Source organism: Ranitomeya imitator, chromosome 6, assembly GCF_032444005.1.
Source record: "Ranitomeya imitator isolate aRanImi1 chromosome 6, aRanImi1.pri, whole genome shotgun sequence".
Taxonomy (NCBI): domain Eukaryota; kingdom Metazoa; phylum Chordata; class Amphibia; order Anura; family Dendrobatidae; genus Ranitomeya; species Ranitomeya imitator.
In genome coordinates, this window is record NC_091287.1 from 287,160,582 (window position 1) to 287,178,357 (window position 17,776).

The 17,776-nt window shown below is 47.1% G+C and overlaps 1 protein-coding gene across 2 annotated transcripts in view; it reads left to right on the forward strand.

Moving 5' to 3' along the window:
• CDH20 (cadherin 20) overlaps positions 1–17,776 on the forward strand; it is a 762,886-nt gene that overhangs the window by 303,861 nt on the left and 441,249 nt on the right. The window lies entirely within an intron of this gene.

The following is a 17,776-nucleotide window of genomic DNA, read 5'->3' on the forward strand; positions in this document are numbered from 1 at the left end:
AAAACACCCAGAATAAAGTACTTTTTTTTTATTAAAAATCCACACCCTGTTTTACAAATTTATTAAAAATAACAAAGTTATACTCACTCGCCTTATGCCCATTCCATTGAAGCACTTGTCCCCTGTAACGAAAACAGAAAATAATAAGCAACAAAGATATTCATCTTACACCCATTCCATTGAAGCCCTTGTTCCCTGTGAAAAAAGAAAAGTAATAAGCAAACATATCCCTCACCTGTCTAAAGTGAAGATGTCCCACGCCGTAATCCATCTCAGTGATATTTAGTTTACAACCTGGACGGTGCCATGATGCAACTGTCCAGGAAGAAATCTATGGAAGAATGAGATGCTGTGAGTAGTGTTGAGCATTCCGATACCGCAAGTATCGGGTATCGGCCGATACTTGCGGTATCGGAATTCCGATACCGAGATCCGATACTTTTGTGATATCGGGTATCGGTATCGGATCAATAGGGATGTGTAAAATAAAGAATTAAAATAAAAAATATTGATATGCTCACCTCTCCGGCGGCCCCTGGACATCACGCTGCTAACCGGGAGGCTTCTTTGTTTAAAATGCGCGCCTTTAGGACCTGCGAATGACGTCCCGGCTTCTGATTGGTCGCGTGCCGCCCATGTGACCGGCACGCGACCAATCAGAAGCCGTGACGTCATTCGCAGGTCCTTAATTCCTAGAATTAGGAGTTTTTGTGAATGAGAATGACGTCGCGGCTTCTGATTGGTCGCGTGCCGGTCACATGGGTGGCACGCGACCAATTAGAAGCCGGGACGTCATTCGCAGGTCCTAAAGGCGCGCATTTTAAACAAAGAAGCCTCCCGGTTAGCAGCGTGATGTTCAGGGGCCGCCGGAGAGGTGAGCATATCAATATTTTTTATTTTAATTCTTTATTTTACACATCCCTATGGATCCCAGGGCCTGAAGGAGAGTTTCCTCTCCTTCAGACCCTGGGAACCATGAGAATACCTTCCGATACTTGATGTCCCTTTGACTTGTATTGGTATCGGATATCGGTATTGGCGATATCCGATATTTTTCGGGTATCGGCCGATACTATCCGATACCGATACTTTCAAGTATCGGACGGTATCGCTCAACACTAGCTGTGAGCGCAGCCTCAGTAACTAGTGGTGATGTCATTGAGGTTACCGCAGGTCACTGAGGCTGCATTCCCACAATTTACTATAAGCAGCTCAATGAACTGTGGTGCCCTCAATGAGATCACCACGATGTCACTGCAGTTCATCTTCCCGGTTCATAGTGAAGTGTGGAAACGCAGCTTCGAACTGGCTACAGTATGCAATGGCATATCCAATTATTCAGTAATCCTCTTTCACTGCCGAGTCATTTTAAAGTTTGGCCACCCCTGGTCAAAATTACTTTTATTGTGAACAGTTAAGAATGAAATGATCTCTTAAAGGCCTGAAGTTAAAGATGACACATTTCCTTTGTAGTTTAGGCAAAAAATATATCTTTTTTTTTTTTTTTGGTTTGGTAATTATTTTGGCTGATCCATTTTCCTAGACACTTGTGATAAACAAATGTTCTTCAACTTTAAGTTAGTACATAGCATTTTACTTTAATACATTAGCATCAAGTAGTTCAGTAGTCATCTCCAGTAAATAAATATAAGGAGAGTTTATATGCTATATTACAGCGCATTTAGCGAATTAAATGCACTCGCCCTTACCTTGATTAAAATTCTTTTATTTTCCCAAGTAAAGTTCTAGCTTTAGGGCTTTCTATAATTATTGCAGTTTCTCACTAGCGGTAAGACGATTTTCATTAACCTTCATCTGCTTATTATACATGGCTGTTATTTTTCCGAGCAGTACAGGCCGAGCTACTTCCCAGAACAAGAAGCTATTATATTGATGATCGTTATTCAATCCTTAGTATTCTAACAATCAGTTTAAAACAGGTCTATATTCATTGCTGTTTAACAGGGTTAAGGTTGCATAATCTTCATATAAATTGCAAATACTGTTCCAAGTTTATATTACCTCTGAAGGAGGAGAATAAGGAGTACATTATAAATATATTTTAAGCGTGGGCTGCTCTTCTCATGCTTATTTTGTATAATTTTTTTAAAAATATTCAGTATATAGGGAGGTGATGTAGAGAAATATGTGTTCCAATATGTCCAGTTTTGCTTAACTGACACCTGTCACTTACTATTTAAGAAAACGCATCTAAGGTGTTTACACTGTTAGTCTTCTTATTTAGCAATCAATTCAATTATTTTCAGCTTTTCAAGCCTTAGTCTAAAAATGCAATATTTATCTATAATAACCCCTTTCTGACATTAGACGTACTATCCCGTCGAGGTGGGGTGGGCCAGTATAACCACCGACGGGATAGTGCGTCATATGCAATTGGCCGCGCTCACTGGGGGAGCGCGGCCGATTGTGGCCGGGTGTCAGCTGACTATCACAGCTGACATCCGGCACAGCTGACCGCCCCTGGCGCATTAACCCCCAGAATACTGCGATGAAACATGATTGCAGCGTTCCGGCTGCATAGGGAAGCTCCCTGCGTGCTTCCCTGAGACCCTCGGAGCAACGCGATGTGATCGTGTTGCTCCGAGGGTCTCCTACCTCCTTCTCCCTGCAGGGAGGTGGCTTACAAGCGCCTGCTCAGAGCAGGAACTGGTAAGCCAGGGGCACTGCCTGTCAGATCGCTGACCTGACACAGTGCTGTGCAAAGTGTCAGATCAGCGATCTGACACTATAGTGTGATGTTCCCCCTGGGGCAGTGTAAAAAAGTAAAAAAAAAGTATTTACATGGGTAAAAAAAAAAAACCTAAATAAAGAAAAAAAAATATTGTTCCAATAAATACATTTCTTTATCTAAATAAAAAAAGATAAAAGTACACATATTTAGTACCGCCGCGTCCGTAGCGACCCGAACTATATAACTGTCCCACTAGTTAACCCCTTCAGTGAAAGCTGTCACAAAAAACAACTCTATATTATCATACCGCCAAACAAAACGTGGAATAACACGTGATAAAAAAAGGATATAAATATACAGTGGGGCAAAAAAGTATTTAGTCAGTCAGCAATAGTGCAAGTTCCACCACTTAAAAAGATAAGAGGCGTCTGTAATTTACATCATAGGTAGACCTCAACTATGGGAGACAAACTGAGAAAAAAAAATCCAGAAAATCACATTGTCTGTTTTTTTAACATTTTATTTGCATATTATGGTGGAAAATAAGTATTTGGTCAAAAACAAAATTTCATCTCAATACTTTGTAATATATCCTTTGTTGGCAATGACAGAGGTCAAACGTTTTCTGTAAGTCTTCACAAGGTTGCCACACACTGTTGTTGGTATGTTGGCCCATTCCTCCATGCAGATCTCCTCTAGAGCAGTGATGTTTTTGGCTTTTCGCTTGGCAACACGGACTTTCAACTCCCTCCAAAGGTTTTCTATAGGGTTGAGATCTGGAGACTGGCTAGGCCACTCCAGGACCTTGAAATGCTTCTTACAAAGCCACTCCTTCGTTGCCCTGGCAGTGTGCTTTGAATCATTGTCATGTTGAAAGACCCAGCCACGTTTCATCTTCAATGCCCTTGCTGATGGAAGGAGGTTTGCACTCAAAATCTCACGATACATGGCCCCATTCATTCTTTCATGTACCCGGATCAGTCGTCCTGGCCCCTTTGCAGAGAAACAGCCCCAAAGCATGATGTTTCCACCACCATGCTTTACAGTAGGTATGGTGTTTGATGGATGCAACTCAGTATTCTTTTTCCTCCAAACACGACAAGTTGTGTTTCTACCAAATAGTTCCAGTTTGGTTTCATCAGACCATAGGACATTCTCCCAAAACTCCTCTGGATCATCCAAATGCTCTCTAGCAAACTTCAGACGGGCCCGGACATGTACTGGCTTAAGCAGTGGGACACGTCTGGCACTGCAGGATCTGAGTCCATGGTGGCATAGTGTGTTACTTATGGTAGGCCTTGTTACATTGGTCCCAGCTCTCTGCAGTTCATTCACTAGGTCCCCCCGCGTGGTTCTGGGATTTTTGCTCACCGCTCTTGTGATCATTCTGACCCCACGGGGTGGGAGCCCCAGATCGAGGGAGATTATCAGTGGTCTTGTATGTCTTCCATTTTCTAATTATTGCTCCCACTGTTGATTTCTTCACTCCAAGCTGGTTGGCTATTGCAGATTCAGTCTTCCCAGCCTGGTGCAGGGCTACAATTTTGTTTCTGGTGTCCTTTGACAGCTCTTTGGTCTTCACCATAGTGGAGTTTGGAGTCAGACTGTTTGAGGGTGTGCACAGGTGTCTTTTTATACTGATAACAAGTTTAAACAGGTGCCATTACTACAGGTAATGAGTGGAGGAAAGAGGAGACTCTTAAAGAAGAAGTTACAGGTCTGTGAGAGCCAGAAATCTTGATTGTTTGTTTCTGACCAAATACTTATTTTCCACCATAATATGCAAAAAAAATGATAAAAAAACAGACAATGTGATTTTCTGGATTTTTTTTCTCAGTTTGTCTCCCATAGTTGAGGTCTACCTATGATGTAAATTACAGACGCCTCTCATCTTTTTAAGTGGTGGAACTTGCACTATTGCTGACTGACTAAATACTTTTTTGCCCCACTGTACATGGTACTGCTGAAAACGTCATCTTCTCCTGCAAAAAATGAGCCACCATACAGCGTCATCAATGAAAAATTAAAAAAGTTATAGTCCTCAGAATAAAGCGACGCAAAAATAATTATTTTCATATAAAATAGTTTTTATCACATAAAAGCGCCAAAACAATTAAAAAAAAGCTATAAATGAGGTATCGCTGTAATCAAACTGACCCGAAAAATAAAACTGCTTTATCAATTTTACCAAAATGTGGAATGGTATAAACTCCCTCCCCCAAAAGAAATTCATGAATAGCTGGTTTTTGGTCATTCTGTGTTATGGACTGGCGGAACGCACCAAGTACAAGATGAAATGGAACTAGGTGCGTTCGCAGTCCGAGGTCCACCGTGCAGGAAAAACCCTGCTGCTAGTAAGATGGACTATATGGCGGTACTGCAAGTATACACGCACGGGTTAACTACACCCTGCGTGAAGGAAGCGATCCTGTTGCATCACAGGACCGCGGTGCCGCACATAGAGCGCGAGCAAGGAGTCAGCGAACTCAAGCCCAACTAGGATTGAAGTCCGATTAGACCCTTGCTGGCACAACACCGCAACTGGGTGTGTAAGGAAACTAAATAATAATATTAAGGCACAAGAGTGCCGCACAAACGGACGCCGCTAACCACCCAGGCTTGGGTAAGGAAAGCGCACGGCGCCGTACAGGCGGTCACAGCAACTAGACGCTGTTATGTGTGTATTGTGCTGATGGGTAGTCGGGCGCTAGATAGCTACCATCATCCGCAAACAGTCAACAACACTAGGGAGGGATATTTAGGAGCTTTCATCCTTCGACATACATCCATCTACACACACACATATTTACAAGATAATACTAGCGCATGGCCGTGCGGTCATGCGCAGTTTATATAGCTGCAGCACAGGAAACAGCTACAGAAGTTTTGCCCTTTCAGGACCTGCCAAAAGGACCAATGGGATGTGCTGCAGTACCTGAGCATGTGACCATCGATCTCCAACAGGAGATCTTGCCCTGGGCATGCTCAGTGTGTGCAAAAAAGGACTTAGATCCAGAAACGTCCACTCGCCGCTGCCCAGCACTGGCTTCAATGGCAGAAGCAGGAAAAGCAGCAGTAACTCTTCGCACAGAGTCAGACTGAGCGAGATGCTGGGATCGACGTCCCCGCTGAGCAGGCTCCACTGCAGCTGGAGGAGAATGGGAGACCGCAGCGGAGATGGATCGAGATTTCCCCTGTGCAGCAGAGGAAACTCGACTCCTAACATTACCCCCCCTCCTAGGGCCCCCCCTCCTTGGGCCTCGCTACGTTCGAAGGCAGCAATGAGCTGCGGGGCCCGAATGTGCTCAACAGGCTCCCAGGACCTGTCCTCGGGGCCATAACCCTTCCAGTCTACCAAATAAAATTTTTTGCCACGTACCACCTTGCACCCCAAAATAGCGTTCACCTCATAATCGTCCGTAGACGAACCCGACGTCCCAGCAGATGACTCGAAGAGGGACACATGAAAGGTGTCGGTGATACCCAGGCGTGGCAGAAGAGCCAAACGGTAGACCACAGGATTAACCTGTTCGAGGACCTTGAAGGGACCCAAGTAGCGAGGTGCAAACTTAGTGGACTCTACACGCAGCCTGATGTTACGGGCGGAGAGCCACACTAAATCGCCAGGAGCAAAGGTCGGAGCAGGGCGCCGATGTGCATCAGCGGAGGACCTCATTCTCTCCTTCGAGGCCCGAATGGCATCCTGAGTGCGGTCCCAAATGTCCCGTGCCTCCACTGCCCAGTCTGCCACCCTGGAGTCAGCAGAGGACACGGGCATAGGCACAGGAACCCGCGGATGCTGGCCGTAATTAAGGAGGAAAGGAGTCTGACCGGTGGAGTCAGCTACAGCATTATTAAGGGCGAACTCTGCCCATGGTAATAAAGATGCCCAGTCATCCTGCCTGGCAGAAACAAAATGTCGCAGATATGTGACCAGAGTCTGATTGGCCCTCTCCACCAACCCATTCGTCTCGGGATGATATGCGGAAGAGAGATTTAACTCAATGCTGAGAAGACGACAAAGCTCTCTCCAAAACCGAGACGCAAACTGGGGACCCCGGTCACTGACAATTTTGTCTGGCATGCCGTGTAGGCGGAAGACGTGTCTTATGAACAACGCTGCCAAGGCCCGTGCAGAAGGTAACCGTGGGAGCGGCACCAAATGCACCATTTTCGAGAAATGATCGGTAACAACCCAAATGACGGTACAGCCGCGAGACTTGGGCAAACCTACCACAAAGTCCATCCCGACCATCTCCCAGGGCCTGTCTGCGACCGGCAATGGATAGAGTAACCCAGACGGCCGTTGTCGAGGAGACTTATTTTTGGCGCATGAGACACACGCCAGAACGTAATCTCTGACATCTCGGAGCATATGCGGCCACCAGTACGTCCTCGCCAGCAGCTCAGATGTCCTTTTTGTCCCAAAGTGTCCACCCACCCTGGAGGAATGAGCCCAAGAGAGAACCTCCGGTCGCAAATTTATGGGCACAAAAGTCTTGCCCGGAGGCACAGACTCGAGCGACACCGAAGCCACGGTTCTCAAGCTCTCAGAAGGAACAATAAGCCGAGGCTCTCCTTCCTCCTCCTCAGATGACACAACAGAGCGAGAAAGAGCATCAGCTTGAATGTTCTTCTCCCCAGCGAGATAATGGAGGGTGAAGTGGAATCGGGAGAAGAATAAGGACCATCTGGCCTGGCGAGAATTTAGCCGCTGGGCTGTTTGCAAATATAGCAAATTTTTGTGGTCTGTAAAAACTTGAAAGGGAAAACGAGCCCCCTCCAAGAGATGTCTCCACTCTGAGAAAGCCAATTTCATCGCTAGCAACTCCCTGTCCCTGATGGAATAATTCCGCTCCGCTGGTGTGAAGGTCTTGGAGAAGAAGAAGCACGGATGCTTCCGACCTTGAGCATCCTTTTGGAAGAGGACTGCTCCAGCACCAACGGAAGAGGCATCCACCTCCATTATAAACGGCTTATCGACATCGGGACGATGTAGGATGGGAGCGCTAGCAAAATGAGACTTAGTAGAAGAAAAGGCCCTGGAGACCTCTTCAGACCACACTTTGGGATTTGCTCCCTTCTTGGTGAGGGCTACCAAGGGAGCTACCAGAGTTGAGAAGTGGGGAATGAACTGGCGGTAATAGTTTATGAACCCCATAAAGCGCTGCACCGCTTTAAGAGAATGGGGCTCTTGCCAGTCCATCACAGCCTGTAGTTTGGCAGGATCCATAGCCAATCCCTGGGCGGAGATGATATAGCCCAGGAAAGGTAAGGACTCCTGCTCAAACACACACTTCTCCAACTTCGCATATAGAGAGTTTGCCCGTAGGAGGTCGAAGACTTTGCCAACATCTCTCCGGTGGGAGTCAATATCTGGAGAAAAGATGAGAATATCATCCAGATAGACTACAACCGAGGTGGAAAGCATATCCCGGAAGATGTCGTTGACAAAGTCTTGGAAAACGGCAGGTACATTACAGAGCCCGAAGGGCATCACCAGATACTCATAGTGCCCATCTCTGGTGTTAAAATGCCGTTTTCCACTCGTCCCCCTCACGGATGCGAATCAGGTTATAAGCACCCCGCAGATCTAGCTTAGTAAACACTCTAGCTCCCCGAAGCCTATCGAAAAGCTCAGATATCAAAGGCAAAGGGCACTTGTTCTTAACTGTGATAGCATTAAGACCCCTGTAGTCTATGCATGGACGTAGTTCTCCTTTCATCTTCTGCACGAAAAAGAACCCTGCCCCAGCAGGTGACACTGACTTCCTGATGAACCCTCTTGCCAGATTCTCTTGAATGTACTGAGACATTGCCTCCGTTTCCGGGAGAGATAATGGATAGACTCGACCCCGGGGAGGCTCAGCACCAGGCAAGAGATCAATAGAACAGTCATAGGGGCGCTGGGGCGGAAGGGTCTCCGCTGCCTTTTTGGAGAACACGTCTGCATAAGACCAATATTGCTTGGGGAGAGAGGAAAGATCTGCGGGTACCTCTGTAGTAGCAACCTGAACGCACTCTCGATGACACCTGTTCCCACAAGATTCACCCCATCCCAGAATTCTGCCTGAGGACCACTCGATGTGAGGAGAGTGGTACCGTAACCAAGGTATCCCCAAGAGAACCTCATCAATTCCCTCAGGAATGACGAGTAGAGATATAATCTCCTGATGAGATGGTGACATGGACAGAGAAAAAGGGATAGTTTGATGTGTAATCTGTGCGGGCAGTGTCGACCCATTCACCACTCGTACCGTTACTGGTTGAGATAGCATGACCAGAGGAATTGCGTGACGCTGGGCGAAGGCTGAAGACATAAAATTGCCCTCCGCCCCAGAATCCACGCAGAGTTCTACGGAGTGAGAGGATGAGCCCAATGTTATTGTCCCCTTAAAGGACAATTTGGAGGCAAACGTCGCCGTGTCTAGTGCACCTCCACCAACTACCAGTAGACGCTGACGTTTCCTCGACCGCTGGAGACATCTGGAGGCAAGATGTCCAGACTGTTGACAAAGATGACAAATCTGGAGTGCACGAGCGGTCCGGGACTTAGATCCCGCTCGTGACTCTACCACAGGCTCATGGGACTCGGGAGCCTGGTCTGGAGATTCCAAAGGTTTGGCGAAGGTAGGAGCCAGCCGAAACCTCTGCCTACACTGGGCTCGCTCTAACCTCCGCTCGTGGAAACAGAGGTCAATACGAGTGGATAGAGTTATTAATTCCTCCAGTGTGGCGGGAATCTCCCTAGTGGCCAGGGCGTCCTTAACGTGGTCAGCCAGCCCCCTCCAAAATATTGGAATGAGGGCTTTATCCGACCACTCCAGCTCAGATCCTAAGGTGCGGAAGTGGACGGCAAAATGACTGACCAAGGACGAGCCCTGAGTCAATGCCAACAATTGGAGCGCCGTATGTTATGGCTGGCAATCAGGCAACACAGCGTGCAGTAATCAGCGCACATACAGAGATCTGGCAATAACCAAAAACAATAGGACGAGCTCTGAGACGTGGAATCTCTGTAGACTGCAGTACCTGATCTATCCTCACACAACTATAAGCAGCAGTGGATTGCGCCTATCACTACCTATGCAACTCGGCACTGCCTGAGGAGCTGACTAGCCTGAAGATAGAAATACAAGCCTGACTTACCTCAGAGAAATACCCCAAAGGAATAGGCAGCCCCCCACATATAATGACTGTTAGCAAGATGAAAAGACAAACGTAGGAATGAAATAGATTCAGCAAAGTGAGGCCCGATATTCTAGACAGAGCGAGGATAGCAAAGAGAACTATGCAGTCTACAAAAAACCCTAAAACGAAAACCACGCAAAGGGGCAAAAAGACCCACCGTGCCGAACTAACAGCACGGCGGTGCACCCCTTTGCTTCTCAGAGCTTCCAGCAAAAGTTAATAGCAAGCTGGACAGAAAAAACAGAAAACAAACTAGAAGCACTTATCTAGCAGAGCAGCAGGCCCAAGGAAAGATGCAGTAGCTCAGATCCAACACTGGAACATTGACAAGGAGCAAGGAAGACAGACTCAGGTGGAGCTAAATAGCAAGGCAGCCAACGAGCTCACCAAAACACCTGAGGGAGGAAGCCCAGAGACTGCAATACCACTTGTGACCACAGAAGTGAACTCAGCCACAGAATTCACAACAGTACTCCCCCCTTGAGGAGGGGTCACCGAACCCTCACCAGAACCCCCAGGCCGACCAGGATGAGCCACATGAAAGGCACGAACAAGATCTGGGGCATGGACATCAGAGGCAAAAACCCAGGAATTATCTTCCTGAGCATAACCCTTCCATTTGACCAGATACTGGAGTTTCCGTCTAGAGACACGAGAATCCAAAATCTTCTCCACAATATACTCCAATTCCCCCTCCACCAAAACAGGGGCAGGAGGCTCCACAGATGGAACCATAGGTGCCACGTATCTCCTCAACAACGACCTATGGAATACATTATGTATGGAAAAGGAGTCTGGGAGGGTCAGACGAAAAGACACCGGATTGAGAATCTCAGAAATCCTATACGGACCAATAAAACGAGGTTTAAATTTAGGAGAGGAAACCTTCATAGGAATATGACGAGAAGATAACCAAACCAGATCCCCAACATGAAGTCGGGGTCCCACACGGTGTCTGCGATTAGCGAAAAGCTGAGCCTTCTCCTGGGACAAGGTCAAATTGTCCACTACCTGAGTCCAGATCTGCTGCAACCTGTCCACCACAGAATCCACACCAGGACAGTCCGAAGACTCAACCTGTCCTGAAGAGAAACGAGGATGGAACCCAGAATTGCAGAAAAATGGAGAGACCAAGGTAGCCGAGCTGGCCCGATTATTAAGGGCGAACTCAGCCAACGGCAAAAATGACACCCAATCATCCTGGTCAGCGGAAACAAAACATCTCAGATATGTTTCCAAGGTCTGATTGGTTCGTTCGGTCTGGCCATTAGTCTGAGGATGGAAGGCCGAGGAGAAAGATAGGTCAATGCCCATCCTACCACAAAAGGCTCGCCAGAACCTCGAGACAAACTGGGAACCTCTGTCAGAAACAATATTCTCAGGAATGCCATGTAAACGAACCACATGCTGGAAGAACAAAGGCACCAAATCAGAGGAGGAAGGCAATTTAACCAAGGGCACCAGATGGACCATTTTAGAAAAGCGATCACAGACCACCCAAATGACCGACATTTTTTGAGAAACGGGAAGGTCAGAAATGAAATCCATCGAAATATGTGTCCAAGGCCTCTTCGGGACCGGCAAGGGCAAAAGCAACCCACTGGCACGTGAACAGCAGGGCTTAGCCCTAGCACAAATTCCACAGGACTGCACAAAAGCACGCACATCCCGTGACAGAGATGGCCACCAGAAGGATCTAGCAACCAACTCCCTGGTACCAAAGATTCCTGGATGACCGGCCAGCACCGAACAATGAAGTTCAGAGATAACTTTACTAGTCCACCTATCAGGGACGAACAGTTTCTCGGCCGGACAACGATCAGGTTTATTAGCCTGAAATTTCTGCAACACTCTCCGCAAATCAGGGGAGATGGCAGACACAATGACTCCTTCCTTGAGGATACTCGCCGGCTCAGATAACCCCGGAGAGTCGGGCACAAAACTCCTAGACAGAGCATCCGCCTTCACATTTTTAGAGCCCGGAAGGTATGAAATCACAAAATCAAAACGAGCAAAAAATAACGACCAACGGGCCTGTCTAGGATTCAAGCGCTTGGCAGACTCAAGATAAGTAAGGTTCTTATGATCAGTCAATACCACCACGCGATGCTTAGCACCCTCAAGCCAATGACGCCACTCCTCGAATGCCCACTTCATGGCCAGCAACTCTCGGTTGCCCACATCATAATTACGCTCAGCAGCAGAAAATTTCCTGGAAAAGAAAGCACATGGTTTGAACACTGAGCAACCAGAACCTCTCTGTGACAAAACCGCCCCTGCACCAATCTCAGAAGCATCAACCTCGACCTGGAACGGAAGAGAAACATCAGGTTGACACAACACAGGGGCACAGCAAAAACGACGCTTCAACTCCTGAAAAGCTTCCACGGCAGCAGAAGACCAATTAACCAAATCAGCACCCTTCTTGGTCAAATCGGTCAATGGTCTGGCAATGCTAGAAAAATTACAGATGAAGCGACGATAAAAATTAGCAAAGCCCAGGAATTTCTGCAGACTTTTTAGAGATGTCGGCTGAGTCCAATCCTGGATGGCCTGAACCTTAACCGGATCCATCTCGATAGTAGAAGGGGAAAAGATGAACCCCAAAAATGAAACTTTCTGCACACCGAAGAGACACTTTGATCCCTTCACGAACAAGGAATTAGCACGCAGTACCTGGAAAACCATTCTGACTTGCTTCACATGAGACTCCCAATCATCTGAGAAGATCAAAATGTCATCCAAGTAAACAATCAAGAATTTATCCAGATACTCACGGAAAATGTCATGCATAAAAGACTGAAAAACAGATGGAGCATTGGCAAGTCCGAACGGCATCACCAGATACTCAAAATGACCCTCGGGCGTATTAAATGCCGTTTTCCATTCATCTCCCTGCCTGATTCTCACCAGATTATACGCACCACGAAGATCAATCTTAGTAAACCAACTAGCCCCCTTAATCCGAGCAAACAAGTCAGAAATCAATGGCAAGGGATACTGAAACTTAACAGTGATCTTATTAAGAAGGCGGTAATCAATACACGGTCTTAGCGAACCATCCTTCTTGGCTACAAAAAAGAACCCTGCTCCCAATGGTGACGACGATGGGCGAATATGTCCCTTCTCCAGGGACTCCTTCACATAACTGCGCATAGCGGTGTGTTCAGGTACGGACAAATTAAATAAACGACCCTTAGGGAATTTACTACCAGGAATCAAATCGATAGCACAATCACAATTCCTATGCGGAGGTAGGGCATCAGACTTGGACTCTTCAAATACATCCTGAAAGTCCGACAAGAACTCTGGGATGTCAGAAGGAATGGATGACGAAATAGACAAAAATGGAACATCACCATGTACTCCCTGACAACCCCAGCTGGTTACCGACATAGAGTTCCAATCCAATACTGGATTATGGGTTTGTAGCCATGGCAACCCCAACACGACCACATCATGCAAATTATGCAGTACCAGAAAGCGAATAACTTCCTGATGTGCAGGAGCCATGCACATGGTCAGCTGGGCCCAGTACTGAGGCTTATTCTTGGCCAAAGGTGTAGCATCAATTCCTCTCAACGGAATAGGACACCGCAAAGGCTCCAAGAAAAATCCACAACGTTTAGCATAATCCAAATCCATCAGATTCAGGGCAGCGCCTGAATCCACAAACGCCATGACCGAATACGATGACAAAGAGCACATTAAGGTAATGGACAAAAGGAATTTGGACTGTACAGTACCAATAACGGCAGAGCTATCGAACCGCCTAGTGCGTTTAGGACAATTAGAAATAGCATGAGTAGAATCACCACAATAGAAACACAGTCTGTTCAGACGTCTGTGTTCTTGCCGTTCTACTTTAGTCATAGTCCTGTCGCACTGCATAGGCTCAGGTTTACTCTCAGACAATACCGCCAGATGGTGCACAGATTTACGCTCGCGCAAGCGACGACCGATCTGAATGGCCAAGGACATAGACTCATTGAAACCAGCAGGCATAGGAAATCCCACCATTACATCCTTAAGAGCTTCAGAGAGACCCTTTCTGAACAAAGCCGCTAGTGCAGATTCATTCCACAGAGTGAGTACTGACCACTTCCTAAATTTCTGACAATATACTTCTACATCATCCTGACCCTGGCATAAAGCCAGCAGATTTTTCTCAGCCTGATCCACTGAATTAGGCTCATCGTAAAGCAATCCCAGCGCCTGGAAAAATGCATCAACATTACTCAATGCAGAATCTCCTGGTGCAAGAGAAAACGCCTAGTCCTGTGGGTCGCCGCGCAAAAAAGAAATAATAATCAAAACCTGTTGAATAGGATTACCAGAAGAATGAGGTTTCAAGGCCAAAAATAGCTTACAATTATTTCTGAAGCTCAGGAACTTAGTTCTGTCACCAAAAAACAAATCAGGAATCGGAATTCTTGGTTCTAGCATCGATTTCTGATCAATAGTATCTTGAATCTTTTGTACATTTACAACGAGATTATCCATTGAGGAGCACAGAGCCTGAATATCTATGTCCACAGCTGTGTCTTGAAGCACTCTAATGTCTAGGGGAAAAAAAAGACTGAAGACAGAGCTAAGAAAAAAAAAATGATGTCAGGATTTCTTTTTTCCCTCTATTGGGAATCATTGGTGTGGCTCCTTGTACTGTTATGGCTGGCAATCAGGCAACACAGCGTGCAGTAATCAGCGCACATACAGAGATCTGGCAATAACCAAAAACAATAGGACGAGCTCTGAGACGTGGAATCTCTGTAGACTGCAGTACCTGATCTATCCTCACACAACTATAAGCAGCAGTGGATTGCGCCTATCACTACCTATGCAACTCGGCACTGCCTGAGGAGCTGACTAGCCTGAAGATAGAAATACAAGCCTGACTTACCTCAGAGAAATACCCCAAAGGAATAGGCAGCCCCCCACATATAATGACTGTTAGCAAGATGAAAAGACAAACGTAGGAATGAAATAGATTCAGCAAAGTGAGGCCCGATATTCTAGACAGAGCGAGGATAGCAAAGAGAACTATGCAGTCTACAAAAAACCCTAAAACGAAAACCACGCAAAGGGGCAAAAAGACCCACCGTGCCGAACTAACAGCACGGCGGTGCACCCCTTTGCTTCTCAGAGCTTCCAGCAAAAGTTAATAGCAAGCTGGACAGAAAAAACAGAAAACAAACTAGAAGCACTTATCTAGCAGAGCAGCAGGCCCAAGGAAAGATGCAGTAGCTCAGATCCAACACTGGAACATTGACAAGGAGCAAGGAAGACAGACTCAGGTGGAGCTAAATAGCAAGGCAGCCAACGAGCTCACCAAAACACCTGAGGGAGGAAGCCCAGAGACTGCAATACCACTTGTGACCACAGAAGTGAACTCAGCCACAGAATTCACAACAGCCGTATCATGGGTGACACGAGGTCCTAGAAAGACCTGTTTCAGAGTGCTCAGAAACAACGGAGCACTCTGCACCACATGATCGCTACGCTCCCATAGCGGCGTATGTTGTGAATTCTGTGGCAGAGCTCCCTCCTGTGGTCACAAGTGGTACTTCGGCTGATTCTCTCTGGGAGCTTCCGTTTGTGGAGGAAAGTGGTACTGCGGCTTCTGAGTTTCCTCCCTCAGGTGATCTGGTGAGGTCGTTAGGTGCTTCTCTACTTAACTCCACCTAATGCTTTGATCCATGCTTCCTGTCAATGTTCCAGTGTTGGACTTGTTTTTCCCTGGATCATTCCTGTGGCCTGCTGCTCTGCATAGCTAAGTTCTTCTTTGCTATTTGTTTGCTATTTTTTCTGTCCAGCTTGTCTATTTGTTTTGCTGGAAGCTCTGGGACGCAAAGGGTGTACCTCCGTGCCGTTAGTTCGGTACGGAGGTTCTTTTTGCCCCCTTTGCGTGGTTTTCTTTAGGGTTTTGTGTAGACCGCAAAGTTATCTTTCCTATCCTCGCTCTGTTAAGAAAGTCGGGCCTCACTTTGCTGAATCTATTTCATCCCTTACGTTTGTCTTTTCATCTTAACTCACAGTCATTATATGTGGGGGGCTGCCTTTTCCTTTGGGGTATTTCTCTGAGGCAAGGTAGGCTTATTTTCTATCTTCAGGCTAGTTAGTTTCTCAGGCTGTGCCGAGTTGCATAGGCAGAGTTAGGCGCTATCCACGGCTGCCTCTAGTGTGGTTTGGAGAGGATTAGGGATTGCGGTCTGCAGAGTTCCCACGTCTCAGAGCTCGTTCTATTATTTTGGGTTATTGTCAGATCACTGTATGTGCTCTGACCTCCATGTCCATTGTGATACTGAATTGCCTTTCATAACAGGCGTAGCCCACTGCAACGCCCTGTCCGAAAGAAGAGACACTATAAATCCCACCATAGCCCGCTCTGTAGGGAAACGAGAGGCCAGAAGCTTGAGATGGATAGAGCACTGACTCACGAAACCCCTACAAGACTTACTGTCACCAGAGAATTTCTCTGGAAGTGGGAGGCGAGTTAGAGTCGGGACAGGAGCGGCAGTGGACAATGTGGCTGCAGCAACACTAGCAGCCTGAACAGCGACAGCAGTGACATCCACAGCTGAGGTTGAACGCTCAAGAGCCGCCAACCTTCCCTCCAGCTGCTGGATGTACCGCTGTGAACGCTGATCGTCCATCATTTACTAGCCAGACCTTGGCGTTAGTATTATGTTATGGACTGGCGGAACGCACCAAGTACAAGATGAAATGGAACTAGGTGCGTTCGCAGTCCGAGGTCCACCGTGCAGGAAATACCCTGCTGCTAGTAAGATGGACTATATGGCGGTACTGCAAGTATACACGCACGGGTTAACTACACCCTGCGTGAAGGAAGCGATCCTGTTGCATCACAGGACCGCGGTACCGCACATAGAGCGCGAGCAAGGAGTCAGCGAACTCAAGCCCAACTAGGATTGAAGTCCGATTAGACCCTTGCTGGCACAACACCGCAACTGGGTGTGTAAGGAAACTAAATAATAATATTAAGGCATAAGAGTGCGTGCGGTGCCGCACAAACGGACGCCGCTAACCACCCAGGCTTGGGTAAGGAAAGCGCACGGCGCCGTACAGGCGGTCACAGCAACTAGACGCTGTTATGTGTGTATTGTGCTGATGGGTAGTCGGGCGCTAGATAGCTACCATCATCCGCAAACAGTCAACAACACTAGGGAGGGATATTTAGGAGCTTTCATCCTTCGACATACATCCATCTACACACACACATATTTACAAGATAATACTAGCGCATGGCCGTGCGGTCATGCGCAGTTTATATAGCTGCAGCACAGGAAACAGCTACAGAAGTTTTGCCCTTTCAGGACCTGCCAAAAGGACCAATGGGATGTGCTGCAGTACCTGAGCATGTGACCCTCGATCTCCAACAGGAGATCTTGCCCTGGGCATGCTCAGTGTGTGCAAAAAAGGACTTAGATCCAGAAACGTCCACTCGCCGCTGCCCAGCACTGGCTTCAATGGCAGAAGCAGGAAAAGCAGCAGTAACTCTTCGCACAGAGTCAGACTGAGCCAGACGCTGGGATCAACGTCCCCGCTGAGCAGGCTCCACTGCGGCTGGAGGAGAATGGGAGACCGCAGCGGAGACGGATCGAGATTCCCCCTGTGCAGCAGAGGAAACTCGACTCCTAATATTCTGCCTCCCAAAAATCGGAATAAAAAGCGATCAAAAAATGTAATGTGCCCAAAAATGGTTCCAGTAAAAACGTCAACTCATCCCACAAAACACAAGACCTCACATAGTAACATAGTAACATAGTAACATAGTTAGTAAGGCCGAAAAAAGACATTTGTCCATCCAGTTCAGCCTATATTCCATCATAATAAATCCCCAGATCTACGTCCTTCTACAGAACCTAATAATTG